This window comes from Neopsephotus bourkii, unplaced genomic scaffold (assembly GCF_033783945.1).
Source record: "Neopsephotus bourkii isolate Nb327-2 ecotype Australia unplaced genomic scaffold, CSIRO-AGI_Nbou_v1 NB_1825, whole genome shotgun sequence".
NCBI lineage: Eukaryota > Metazoa > Chordata > Aves > Psittaciformes > Psittacidae > Neopsephotus > Neopsephotus bourkii.
This window is the reverse complement of record NW_026902298.1, coordinates 10,282,014-10,296,021: the sequence shown is the minus strand read 5'-3', so window position 1 is coordinate 10,296,021 and position 14,008 is coordinate 10,282,014. Positions and strand designations below refer to the sequence as shown.

At 46.9% G+C, this 14,008-nt stretch overlaps 1 long non-coding RNA gene across 1 annotated transcript in view; it reads right to left on the bottom strand.

Moving 5' to 3' along the window:
- The window catches only part of LOC133206946 (uncharacterized), a 34,307-nt gene extending 29,721 nt beyond the window's left edge, over nt 1–4,586 (bottom strand). Inside the window, exon 1 of the long non-coding RNA XR_009723904.1 lies at nt 4,420–4,586. This is a non-coding gene — a long non-coding RNA (uncharacterized LOC133206946). The remainder of the gene's footprint in view (nt 1–4,419) is intronic.
- Between the last annotated feature and the right edge of the window lie 9,422 nt (nt 4,587–14,008).

The following is a 14,008-nucleotide window of genomic DNA, read 5'->3' as shown; positions in this document are numbered from 1 at the left end:
ACTTCCTTTAGTGAGTACTGGGCTTGGTTTGTGGGGTAAATGAGTCTCAAGCGAGACATAACCCCCCTGCTGAGGTAGAAACAGGAGGGAAAATAAGTGTCTTTCAGCTGAGGAGGCAAATGTGGTTTGAGCATTTCAGTCAAGTGTTGCTGAGCTCGGCTCTTCTTTCTTTTGGGCTACAGAAAGAGGGCGTTGGACGTAGGACACACTGTGCCAGGACCAGATGGAGTTTGGCCTTGCTGCCCTTCTCTGCTGTCACACCTGTGGCACGTGTACCCGGACGTTACTGCTGGTGCAAGACTGGTGAGGGCAGACTGACTGTGTGGCTTCCTGGGTAACCGCTTTTGAAACCCAGCTCTGAGCTGTTACCTCAGTGATGTTTCTTTCTCATCCATGCGTACACCTCTCCATCCTGCTTCATACAAGGCCACTTTTTACATGAGAAGAGCAGGGGTAGCAATAACTGGTGACCTCCTCCAGCTCACCCCACCGAGATGAAAGGTGGGGGAAATAAACCCAAACCAGCCTTAGGCAGGACAGAAGTTGGGTCGTTGCAGAGCTGCTTGGGAGCTCTGTAGCTGCTGGAGGAAACTTGCAGCTACTTGTGTTGTGAAGGGATGTGAGAAGTACCATAGCAGGGCTATATATATAAACTGCCTACTCTAAACAAAACTGAGGAATAGGAAACTTTATCAGAGAATTAGTGTGCGCTGGCTCTGTGCCTTGGGTTACAGTCAGCAGTCGTTTCCAGTTGCTGCTGCCACGGCGCTCTGCACCTTGTCAGCACGGTTCCTTTACCAGCTGCTGTGCAGCGAGGAGCGGGCAGAGGGTGTGCAGAAGAGCAGAGGACAGAGCGTGAGTTTGCTGCCTTGCCCTGATCTCACACCTGCAGGAAGAGCTGTGTTTCCAGTGTGTTTGATTGCTCTTCTTTTTCTTCCCCACAAAGATGCTTTCTCTTGGGTTAGTCCTCACAACTCAGTGTGCTCATACTGTGGTAAGCAGAAGGATGATTTTCTTGCTGTTGTTCAGCGTTTGATGGTCCCAGACCTCAGGTCATGTCTCTTGTAAGTAGATGTGGTCTGTGGTTGCATGGCTCTCATGATCACAGTTTTCAAAAGCTTAAGTTTTGAATGTAAGGTCTGTTGCTGTTTTTCAGAACTGATGTTCAAATCTGCTCAAGGAAGAATATGGGATATAATGTGCTTTGTCTTGGCTGCATTGAAGGGGGATCCTGCCCTCTGCTCTGGAAGCAGCTGCTTGTGAAAGTCTCATTGTTGCGGATGTGTGGGTCTTTGCATGGTGAATATGAAAGCTTATCAGATGGCGTGTCACTGCCTCCCTTCCACCAAGTGACAAGATTCACAGACCTGGCAGTCTGGGAGAAAAATCAGCTTCAGAACTGAGGTGAAACCTTGTTGTAGGTGTCCCTGCCTGTTGCAGTGGGGTTGGAACTGAATGATCTGTAAGGTCCCTTCCAACCCAAACCGTTCTATGACTGTACAGAGATACCTTGTTTCACTGGGGGAAACTGTTCTGGTCTGCAGTAGGCTACATTGTCTTGTTTTCATCACAACCTAATAATTTAGGACAGCAGAATCATGTTCTCTTGGCTGTGGAAACTTGTCTTGGTGGGAAGGAATGTCGTTTTAGGAGGGAATTCAGGGCAGTGCTTCCACTGACAGGTACAGGTTCTGCGTTTCAGCTGCGAGCAGGTTGGACTTGGTCATTGGATCATACTGGTAATAGAAAAGTACAACATTTGACTTGGCATTTTCATCGTGGTTACTGCAGAGAAGGTGTGTTGTGGTCTGTTTGGCTTTGAGAGGTGTATAATATTGTTAGATTAGAGGCTGTCTTTCGTGGCAGGTGCTAAAAATGCCTCTGCTATGAGTGTAGGATGGGCTGCTTCAGCACTCCTGTGTCGTCGTTGTTCTGTGACTCCCTGCTCGGGACAAAATACCTTTCTTCCATATTTGGAGCATAGACAAATTCCTTTCTTGTGTCCTCACTAAAAAGGAGACACCCCTGGAGCCAGTGGAACTTGTACTTTTAGATCTGGAGATCTCAAAACCAGATTTCCTGTAAAGCAGAATTACTTTGGTGTCAGAGAATGTTAAGGTGATACACTCGAGTTTGGGATAACTTCATAAATCACTTTGCAGTGTAGGCTGTCAATCTTTTAAGTCTCTTACATGGGGAGGGCAAAGGCTAATTGGGGTAGTGCAGAGAAGAGCAGAGCACTGCAGACCTTCCAGTGTGTTTAAGGGATAAATATTTGTTTAGTGGGAAGTTGGGGTAGAGCTGAAGAGAGCAGTGCTAGAGAATGAGGACTCCAATTCCTGTTTTGAACAGTGTCTGTAGGATTAAGTAGGAGAACGGTCTCGTGGGCTGGGAGGGCTGGAGCAATACAGAAGCCACGCTGCAGAGTCAGGCTGTATTGTGTACATGGAGAAACCTCGCTGAGATGTAAATAAAAGATGCTGGGTGAGTATCAGCCCGATTGCTAAAGCAGATGACTGACAAGAGAGTAGGTGGCTCTGGCATGTGAGGCTCTGGAGTTTGTTTTATGGTTTAGAAAAAACATTTGGCAACTCTACTCGTAAAATGTCTTGAACTGGGCATGGAAGTTGTATCCTTGTCCTCCAGGGAGAGGGGTTGTTCTGCTCACTGCTCCTACCACAGCTATGAGACAAACAAGGTTAATGGGTTTAAATCAAGTCTTCCCACTCGCTGATTTAAGTCATGATTAAAGTTGGTGGTTTAAATAATTCATTTAAGCTTTGTTTTGCATTTGGTACTTTCTTAAAAGAGAGGTTTGTTCTAATAGTTTAGGCTGGTCTGTTACTGCTTCTTGCTAAACAGGGTGATACCGTGTGTGCCCCCATTTGTGCTGTATTATATCACAGTCAATGTTTACATTAGAAAATGGTCACTTGTATTTACTAGGCGAGCAATTTCGTTCCTCATGACTTGTGCAAAACTGCATTTGGATAAAAAGGTTAAATTAAATATGCAGATTTTGTTGTAATTAGACTCTAATCACACACCGGGTACATACAAGAAAACATGCAATGTGCTTGCTGGAGAGTGTAGTGTTAAAACTGACTTACTCTAACAGGCCAGTGTTACCTATATTTAGCAAAGCGAACGGGTTGGTTTTGGTCACTGTGTCCTTCCAGATCTTAGAATGAACATAACTCATCCTCCCTTGTCTTTAGTCAGAGATTGGAAGAGAGAAACACCCCCCTCTGGTTTATGCTGCCTCCTCCAGCTTTGAACTGAACTAATGTAAGAAGTGAATTGAAGAAACTAATCCTTCTGCCTTTTAAGGAAGGATTTGCTTGGTACTTGAGTGGAGTCTCATTCTGTGGACTTAGTGACTTTCTTGAGTTAAGGAGCTAGGCTCTTTAAACGTTCTCCAGCAACCATGTGCTGCTTGGGTAGGGTGTTTGCTTGTTTAAACGATTGTCTTAGGCTTTATTGTAAATTGCCATTAGCTTAGAAAATAAATTGAATGAGTGAAACTTTGGAAAACGTGTGTAGAGATCCATTTAGAGGAAAATGTTTGGAATCTGAATAGTCTATCTGGGGCCATTATGAAATGAGGGCAAAGAGACAGGCTTCTGCAACAGCTCCGTGGTGTATCTCGGTTGCCAGGGGCATGCATGCTGCAATGTGCCAGCCCCCAAAGGCCTCCACATGCCGTGTCAGTGAATTTCCCTGGCGGGTTTGACGCAGTCATACTGTCAGACATGCCCATGTAGTGGCTTCTTGCGTGCCTACCAGCAGGAACCCACATGCAAATGTTTGTGGGGACACGAAGTTGCACTGGAACAGCCCTTTGAGACTTGCTCGGAGGGTGCTTGCCGTGACACGCATGCACCCATGCACATCCAGAGCGCTGTGGCCAGCTCTCCTCGCCAGCGTGCTTTGGCTTGCATGAGTGCTGCCACCAGGGCAGGGCATCTCACCCACTGCATGCTGCAGGTGGAGAAGGAAAAGCTGTCACCTTGTCTTCAAACACCAACTCTGTGATCCTGGTGGTCTGACTGATGGCTTCTCACCCACGGCTGTTGGCTGTAGGAGAGGAATAACATCCTGGTTTCTGTGAATGAGCCAGGAAGAAGTTCAAAAGATGGTTTTGTGGTAACAGCTGCTGAGGGGGGGCGATTCTTGGGCATCTGCAGGTCTGGGCAGGAAGCTCTGAAGATATGATTTAAGGTCAGTATAGCATGCAGAGAGGTTGCCCTGCTAGTCCTTGAAGGAAGGTGTCAGACACCCTTAGCAAAGGAAGAGGGAACATTGTTGTGAGGAATGTTAAAATGTAAAATACTGGTAAGTATAGATCATAGAATGGTTTGTGTTGGAGGGGACCTTAAAGCTCATCCAGTTCCAACCCCCTGCCACAGGCAGGGACACCTTCCACTAGAGCAGGTTGCTCCAAGCCCCATCCAACCTGGCCTTGAACACTGCCAGGGATGGGGCAGCCACAGCTTCTCTGGGCACCCTGTGCCAGCACCTCAGCACTCATGTAATATAATGTAGTTTCTATTCATATAATGTAGCTTCTGTTATCTGTGTGTGTCTGAGAATCGTAGAATCATAGAATAGTTAGGGTTGGAAAGGACCTTAAGATCATCAAGTTCCAACCCCCCTGAGAAGAGGGGACTTGACTTTCTGGGCTATATGGTTCTGAAGGAAAAGTTATTCTTGATCTGCAGGAAGCTCCTTAGTTGCTGCTTGGATATAGGAGTGGAGAAAGCAGAAGCCTTTGCCTGAAGACAACATGACTCTCCTCCTTGTCACCTGCACTGTAAGGGCATTTTCTGTCATGCTGCTTATAAGAAGCAGGCTCTTGGGGTGAAGGCTGAAATAAAAACAAGAAACTGAAGACTTCATTCTCCCTTGTATCATCTCCAGCTGCTACTCCCTGATACTTGCTCTGGGTGGTGCCTTCAGTGGTGTCCCAGAATTGTCAGGCCATCCCCACCCTTCTCCCTCGATACAGGGATCAAAATAAGAAATGCAGCCACCTATGGGCTTAGCCCCATGGCCCGCTCCCACAGGCTCGTCCACGTGCTCCCATTTCCAGCACTGATCTTGGGTTCACAGTGGTTTCTAAGAGGTCAGGTGATGGGAGCTCTCTGACAGTGGTGTTTGCTTGTCTCATACAGATCCTGCTGGGCATTGGCCTTTGCAGAGCCACTGGTTCCTGGCTTGTCCATGGGTTGTGTATGATGGCTTCCTTCTCCTCTTCTCCTCATGGCAGGATTGCACCAGAAGTAGGAATGGAGTTGGGTCCTTACAACACGCTGTGACAAACTGACAATCTGATGGTTGCCTTTTGATTTTCTCTGTGAGAGTCTCTGTGCTCAGTCCATTCTCAGCTACATTATTTGGGTGGTAGAAAAGCATTTGCTTGTTAGCACCTCTCAATTTGTGCCTTGTTAGGGCTCTCTCTGGATGGATAAGAGTAGGGCCTCCTGGGTTTGGGGATGACCTGTGAGGAGAGGGATGGCTCTGGTTTCCCATCTGGTGGGTGTGCTGTGAGCGCAGCCGTTTCACTGGCTGGTGTTTGAGCAGTGGACTCTGCCTGGCTCTGTCCTGTTTTCCAGCTGAGTATTTGTGGTGATGTCAGGCAGTGTGAGAAGGGAACATGACTTGGCAGGACAAAGTCTGCAGAAAGTTCAGCGCCGCATTTGGCCAACAGCCTTGGAGGGAATGGGATCTACATACACATACTCTGCTGCACAGCCTGTCACACGCCCCCTCACATGCTCCCTTCCTGTCACACAGATCCTCTTTCTCTCATTTTCAGACCTTTAACCCTTCCCTCCTAACTGTCACCCTATGAGTTCATTAAAAAAGGCAAAGGAAAAAATCCCTCCTTGTTTTGCTGTTCTTGTACCTTGTGTTTGCTTGCAGTGACCCCCAAAGCAGAAATAGACCATACAGGGCAGGATCCAGAAGAGTAAAGGCAAAATCAGGGCAAGTTTGCTTTGCAGTGGAGCTCTTAATAGTCCTTTATTCTGACCTGCACCCCTGTGCCAGTCTTCACTGTGTTTCTTGGCAGCTCTTCTCATCTCTCTCCTTGCTCTACTGCAGTCTTCTGGCTGATCCAGGCTTGGGTATGTGCATCTGCTGCAGAGTGGGAACCCCTGGATCTCTTCTGCTCTTCTAAGAGCGGTGTTAGCATAACCTGCCAAAATATGTCCCTGGTAATGGCTGAGTGGGAAAAAGACTGATGGTCAAGCTTACTTTGAAGCAATTTAAAACTCTTCCAGTATCTCTCCAATGTGTTCTTTATATGGGTATTTCTGTAGTACAGTCACTTCTTACTGACCTCTGTGCTACATCTAGGGATGATATTTCTATGAATGGGAATTGGTACTTTTCCCCTACTGCCCTTAAGGGAATCTTAATGAGTTTCCTGCCTGTTTTGCAATCCAGTACTGTATTTCTGTTTTGCCTGTGAGCAGTAGTATTTGATTTGTTTTGATTGATGCTTTTAGGTGGGATGGTGCTTGGATACAAAGCGCTCTGTAGACACATTATAAAAAGGCTGTTTCCCAGAAACAATCCTGTATCAGTTATGATCGGTTCTGGTGATGTGCAGCACATGCTGATGAAAGTACTCCTAGGGTGGGAGGAGAGGAGGAAATCACAAGAATGAGCATCTGTGCTGTAAGCAGCCCTCCTTCTTCTTCTGTTCTTTCCTCTTTTGCCTCTATTCTTCACATTCTTTTATTTCATAGCTGCTAGAGGATGGAGAAGACCAGTTTGACAGGGAAGGTGGCCTGCACAAGGCTAGCAGTTGAGGGCTTTTAAGTTCTCTTTTTGGCTTTTCTGTGATACATTTCCCAGCTTTACGCATCCTTTTGTCATCTTCTCGGTAAAATACTGCAGCTGCTTCTTACTGCTTTTATCTGGTTTAGTAGTAGTTAGTTCTGGCAGTGGCTTGGGCAGTGTTCGTGCTCAGAGCAGTCACCAGCAGTGCGGGATACTGATGTTGAAGAGACAACCTGGGGAGGTGAGCATGGTGCCAGCTGCTAAAGGCATTTGGCTACAACAGGCGTGGGTCATTCCTAAAATGTTATTCCCTTACTGTGTAGTTCAGTGGAGATGAAATGATTTGTAAGGAAACAGTCGGGTAAAGAGTATGTGTGGATTATTTATCAGTATCATTTTCTACGTGCAGAAAAAGGCCTTTAGGACCCTTTTCTAGGCATAATCTAATTGCTTGCCTTATTGCTGCAGACTAGGTTTTACCCGTTTTTCCCTGGCATTGCCACTATTTTGGGTATTTGTTCTTCTCTTTCTTGTCTTTTTATTGTTTTTCCTTTTAAGTTCCCATCTCTCACTTCAGTAGTTCGGAGATGGCATTGGGATGACATCTCAAATCCACCATGAGTCAGACTTGTGTTCCCTGAAGCCAGGCTGTAAGGTCTGTGGGACTGAGGGTCATACAGGAGGAATTTAGGATCTAAGGTAGAGTTTTCTTTCATTCTGTAATGTGTCACCCTGGTGGAAGTCCAATGATTGAAGAAAGAGGCTTCTCTAACTCTTCTCTTTTGTTTTTTTGTCCCCACTTCTGTGCAGGCCTCATTTAAAAACCCCACCTTTTTGAACCCAGCTGGTTATTGCCAATACCTCTGATCAGGTACCTCCTCAGGTACAGGATGACACTGTCTTTCATGTCTCTTACACCCTGTTCTCTGGGAAGACTAAGGAAGCTGTGGGTCTTAAAACTCTTGCTTCAGAGAACAGCTGGTTGTTGTGTTTTGGAGAGCTGTGTGTGATTGTAGAACAAGGTATTGATGGCTGAGTAAAGCTAGAGAAGGAGCCCAGAAAGAAACAGGGTCTGTGGGCATATTTTCTGTGCTGCCATGCGGTGGCATTTATAAGGAAGCTAAGGTGGTGGGGTCAGGTCTCACTTTCAGCCTTCAAGTAGGATGTGATGAGCTGTCACTGCACGTAGGCTGTGTAGGAGCCAGTCATCAGCAGGAATAATGAGCTTCAAAGATCTCAACTTTAATCTCCCGAAGCAGGGTCTTGCTGGTCAGCAGGCTATTCTGTAGTAGGAAGTTTTGTAGGTTGCTTGAACACTTCACATTTGATTTCGTTCTTTTCTTTGTGTGTATGTGTGGTTAGAAGTGTGAAAGAATGACACCAATACAAGGGCCCTAGGAAGAAAACCAAACATGCCAACCTAAACTGCCTTTGCAAAGGTACATTTAGATGTGCAAGGGAAGAAAAGGACATACTGGTAGGATAGCTTCATTTGCCTGGGGAAATGGTGAGTGGTACTGGCAAAAGAATGCAGCTGCTGTTTTAAAGTGAGTTTCCATAGGGGGAGTTGGCTATTACAGCTGATGCTGTGGAGAAGGCTCCAGGCTGGATCTCCTCCCTTCCCCTTCTTCCCAAGCAGTGGCAGAGAGCTGCCCTTTGCTCCTGTGCTAGCAGGAGGGGGCAGCTGCTCTACTTTGTGCATTTCATCTTCCTGGGAGGAGCACAGATGGGACTTTTCCTGTTGGAAGGCCCTGTCAAAGCCTCAGTTGTGCTTCCTGCCATCCGAAGGTCAGTGCTGATAGCAGTGTCAAGCTGTCGATGAACCGGATTCACAGCCAGACATGGGGAATTGTTGCAGTTCAGCTTCAGATGGCAAGTTCCGCTCATGTTGATCTCGGCTCGTGCTGCAGAAGTTGGTGTTGCTCCGAAGTGGCTGTGCTCTGTGTGCTCCCCATGTCGCGACGCTGGCTTCGCAGCTCATCAGGCCAGGCAGAGCCGAGAAAGGATGACTTGTCATTTTACAAGATGCTTTGGAGGGGAGGGGATGGTGGAAGGATGCTGCTCCTGTAACGGCTTTGCTGCTGTTTGCCATTCCTGAGGTGACTCTAGGTTAGCCAGAAGACTCAAAGCTGGGGTGATGATAGAGAGCCTAGAATGGGTAGAAGAGACTGGAGCTTTGTTACCCAGAATTGGCTCACGCTGTTCAAGGGAACTCGTGTCAGCAGCAAGGTAGCCACATCACTCTGATACCACTTGTTATTCATTTCCAACTCATTAATCAGGGAAAAGTCTATCTTCTCTTACCATCATCTCCTCTCTCTCCCCCTCTCTGCTTCTTCCTTTCTCCATTTGCCAGAGGGACCAATAATTCCATGCAAACAGGAAGAGAGGCAGAGGAGCCCTGTGTGCCGTGTGAATGAACTGCAGTAACCTCATCTCCTTTCAGCCGCAGGACCAAGGGCATCTGGCAGTTGGGAGAGAGGGAGGGAGGAAACAGCAAAGCACAGCCCATTTCAGGATCTTTACCCATCCTGATAGCAGCCACACGTGTAGTCTTTTCCTCCTGCTCCTTGTGCTGACATGACACTCTTTGATCAGGCAGAAACCAAGAGGTGAAGACAAGGGCAAAGCCAAAACCTCAGCCTTTGACAGGCAAAGAATGAGAGGGAGGTGAGAGGGGAGGGAGCATCTCCTGCTGGTTGAGGCATGTGAACAGGAGAGCTGACTTCTTGCAGAACAACTGCTGTTGGGGTGCAGAGTTCCTCTGCAGAGCTTGTAGGTTCTTGGGTGGCACCGGAGTCAATGCATTCTGTCTTCACCTGGTGCACAATTTGGGAAGCCCTGTTCCCAAAGTAGTGGGATTCACAGGCTGTGTAGGAAAGCAACCTTATGCTCTGAAGATCACAGACAAGGAATGAGTTTGGTTGGTTGTTTTGTTTGTATGTGGAGAAAATAAAAAGTACTTTGTGCTGCTTTTTGGCCTGAATTATTACACTGTTTGGCAGTACACTTGTGCCTTATGATGCTAATTCACTTCACTAACCAGTTTGTTCAATGGAGATAGTCTTGTCTTTTTGTTTCAGTCCTATATTCCTCCTTTCCTGAGGTAGGGTGGAACTGGCTTGGAATTTCCTTTCCTGGCATTGTTTATAATAGCATATTCTGTGGGTCAAGAGCATCTAAGTCATATGAGGTTTAGAAATGTCTACAGACTTCTTTGCATCTTGGTTGTAATATAAGGTCTAATTTTAGAAGGAAAATTACGGAGACTGCTCTTCAGTCTCCCAGAGCTCACCTTCAGGGTGTTTTTCTCTCTAGCCTGACTTTCCCTTCCTTGGTTTCCTTCTATGCGTTTTAGGCATAGCATCTTTCAGAATGACGCCTTTCATCTTGCTGTACACCATCATTATACCTTCCTGCTTCTCTTCCCAGGACTCTTTCAACCAAGTGACACACTTGTTTATATGAATCTGTTCAGTTGTTAGTCACTTTTGCTGCTGTTCTCTGAACCCTGCCATGGCATCCATACCTGCAGGAGGTGTTGTTGGGACCACACTAAAGTCAAAGGAAGTCTTCACAGTGAGAGCTGGGTGCTGCAGTGAGAATTGAGTCACGCTCAGGGATGCACCAGTTCAAAGGAAGAGAGAAATGTGTGGTCAAAAGCTGCACCAGAAGTCAGCAAAGTCAGAGGTTTTGGGTTTGTCCTTGTCTTCACCTCTTGGTTTCTGTCTCATCAAAGAGTGTCATGTCAGCAAAGGAGTGAGAGCCTAGACTGAGCTTGGCTCAAACACTGCTTATATTCCATAGTGTAACTCAGAGCCAGGAACCTGAGCTTGTCTGAGCACCATTTTCATTTGACCATGAGAGGCCTTGAGCATAAATGAAGTGAATAACAAGGATGTTGTCTCTTGTACTGTGTAGATAGGATTGACCCCTTTGTTCAAAGCTGACCACTTGGGCAATAAGGGTAGGAGGTTTCCATGTTGGATCAGGAGCTGCTGGGAAAACTCAGAAGGAAAAAGGAAGCTTATAGAGGGTGGAAGCAAGGGCAGGTGGCCTGGGAAGAATACGGGGACATTGTCCAGGAAGCTAGGGATGGGATCAGGAAAGGTAAGGCCCAATTAGAATTGAGTCTGGCCAGGGGTGTGAAAGGTAACAGGAAGGACTTCTATAGGTATGTCACAAACAAAGAGACTAGGGGTAATGTGAGCCTTCTCCGGAAGCTATCAGGAGGAATAGCTACCCTGGATTTGGAGAAGGCTGAGGTTCTGAATGACTTCTTTGCCTCAGTCTTCACTGGCAAAGGCTCTGACCACAGCACCCAAGTCTTGGAAGGCAGACGCAGGGACTGTGAGAATAAAGGCCTTAGGCCCACTGTAGGAGAGAGATCAGGTTCAAGATCATCTTAAGAACCTGAACGTGCACAGGTCCATGGGACCTGGTGAAATCCATCAATGGCTCATGAAGGAACTTCAAATGAAGTTGCTAAGCTGCTGGCCATCATATTTGAAAAATCATGGCAGTCAGGTGAAGTTCCTGACGACTGGAAAAAGGGAAATAAATATAACCCCCATTTTCAAGAAGGGGAAAATGGATGACCCGGGGAATTACAGACCAGTCAGTCTCACCTCTGTGCCTGGCAAAATCTTGGAACAGATTCTTCTGGAAGGCATGCTAAGGCACATGAAAAACAACAAGGTGCTTGGTGACAGCCAGCATGGCTGTTCTGGTGTCCTCAACAGAAGAAGGACATGGAGCTGTTGGAGCAAATCCAGAGGAAGTCACAAGGATGATCAGGGGGCTGGAACACCTCCCGTATCAAGACAGGCTGAGAAAGTTGGGGCTGTTCCACCTGGAGAAGGGAAGGCTGCGTGGAGACCTCATAGCAGCCTTCCAGTATCTGAAGGGGGCCTACAAGGAGGTAGCAATAGGACAAGGGGTGATGGGTTCAAACTTAAACAGGGGAAGTTTAGATTGGATATAAGCAAGAAGTTCTTTACTGTGAGGGTGGTGAGGCACTGGCAGAGGTTGCCCAAAGAAGTGGTAAATGCTCCATTCTTGGCAGTGTTCAAGGCCAGGTTGACAGAGCCTTGAGTGACATGGTCTAGTGTGAGGTGTCCTTGCCCATGGCAAGGGGTTGGAACTGGATGATCTTAAGGTCCTTTCCAACCCAAACCATTCTTTCATTCTATGATTATATTTAACTGCATGCCTTGTACTTTGTATTAATAAATCATAAAACTGGCTGGTTGATGGTGTTTCACCTTAATTCGGTACAAGGTTATCATGAACTTGGTTGTTGGTCCCAAGGGGAAGGAGGTCATCCTAAATGACTCTTTTTGGGTTATGACAGCAGCAGGAGTAAAAGCCAAAGCAAGCAGAGCTGGGCCTCTGAAACTCAGAGCTAGGGAGGCAGAGATGGGAATAAGGCCCTTAATTTGGGGGGCACGAGACCAGAATGCAGCTGCCCATCCCTAAGGACCCGGCTGTGCAGTTCTAGTAGGACTCTTTGCATAGTTGGCAGAAGTGGCAAGAACTTGCAAGGTTCACAGGCCAGTGCTGCATTCTTGGGCAGCTGCTCGTGGTCAGCTGAAGCTTGGGCCCACAGCAAACGAAAGCAAGCAGGAGGCTAGAGCTTTTTTTATCAGCTTGGGACTGACAGTGGCTTGCAGGCTCCTTCCAGTTTGTGGTTGTCTTTATGCTTCTGAGAGATCAAAATGGATAATGTGCTTTCAGACTGTGTCCTTGCAGTTCTCGGTAGAGAGGGGTTTAGAGCGGGGGCACAGAACTTGTCTCTGTTCTTGAGTGTACCAGAACTGTTCTTTCTGTTCATTGGAATGGAGTGTAGATGCTGTTCAAAAATACTGTTCACAAGCCTCCTTTAGGCTCCCCTGTTGCACATCTTGTGTTTGCCTGGCTTGTCCCTCCCATTGACAGTCTGAAGTGTTTTCCTCATGAGTTTTGACAGTTTTCACATGAAGCACTCGTTGATTGTCAAAGTGACAGAGCAGCGTGGGATTCTTCTTCTGCTTGAAGGGTACAAGTGTCTCTTTCAGCTTTTTCCTAATTGAGACCCATTCCATGTGTACTTCTGCCATGCTTCCAGACCTATGAGCTCCTCCAGCTTTTCTTGAGCGATGGGATGGTGCAGAGGGAAGGAAGAGGAATGAGCCAGCACGAGCCGGGAATCACTTTTGTTTCTCTGAGCCAGCTACAAGGTAGTCCAAGTTCCTTGAGGATGTTTGTGAAAACAACTTTGTTGCACCAGAGACAATGTAGGAAGAACACCGGGCCACAAAATACGTGTTACTCCTTATGAAAGGATTGGAACAGTGGTGTTTCCTAAAGGGGCTTAGTTCTGTGGTAGTGCTGTAAGGCTCCAGCATTAGGAGGATCTTGTCTCTTTAGACCTGCAGCCAGCTTTTGATGCCTGAGGTAGCATCACCACTATGTGAGTTGTTCACTTACATTTCAGCAGAGAACCCTTGTGCTGTTGCACGCCCAGCTTTCAGAGGTAGATTCAGATTGCTGGCGCTGGGTATTGCGTGTCACAACACAAATTATACCCCTGCTTTAGGTATCTCTGATAGCCCTTCCTATCAGATGCATTTGCTCACCAACAGCCTGTTAGGCCCACGCACAAAGGCACAGTCCTGTTGACACACAGCTGGGTGATGCGTAAGCACAGTCATGTTGACATACATATATGAATGTAAGGTCTCTTCTGCTGGTGCTGACTTGCTGCTGAGTGCACCTCTGTGATTCATTTATAGGACTTGAACCATAATTGTGTATTTTCCCTTGGCAGAAGGCTGCAGGTTTTTATAATTCACAGAACCAGGACTCTGACCAGTAAATCCTGTCTTGAAAGATCCCAGAGACTTGTCCAGGTTTCTAAAAGGCTGCTGTTTCCTCTGAACATCCAGTATTTGGAGGTAAAGGGCTTGTTGTGCTATTCCTACACAGCAGGGTTTCTTCGGAGATGTGCTTACATCTGGTCTAGGGCTCAATCCTTAAACTTCTCACAGAAAACACCAAAAAAGGAACCAGGGAGAAGACAGACTCGTTGAGCAGAAGTGTCACAGCAGCGGCATCTGGCTCCTTTGGTTTCTTTGTGCTGTCCTGTGCCATCTCCTTTATGTGTCCTCAGTGAATCCGGGACAGAAATTAGGCATATTCTGTAGCTTTGTGCCTGGTGATGGCTGTTCATGGCACTTAG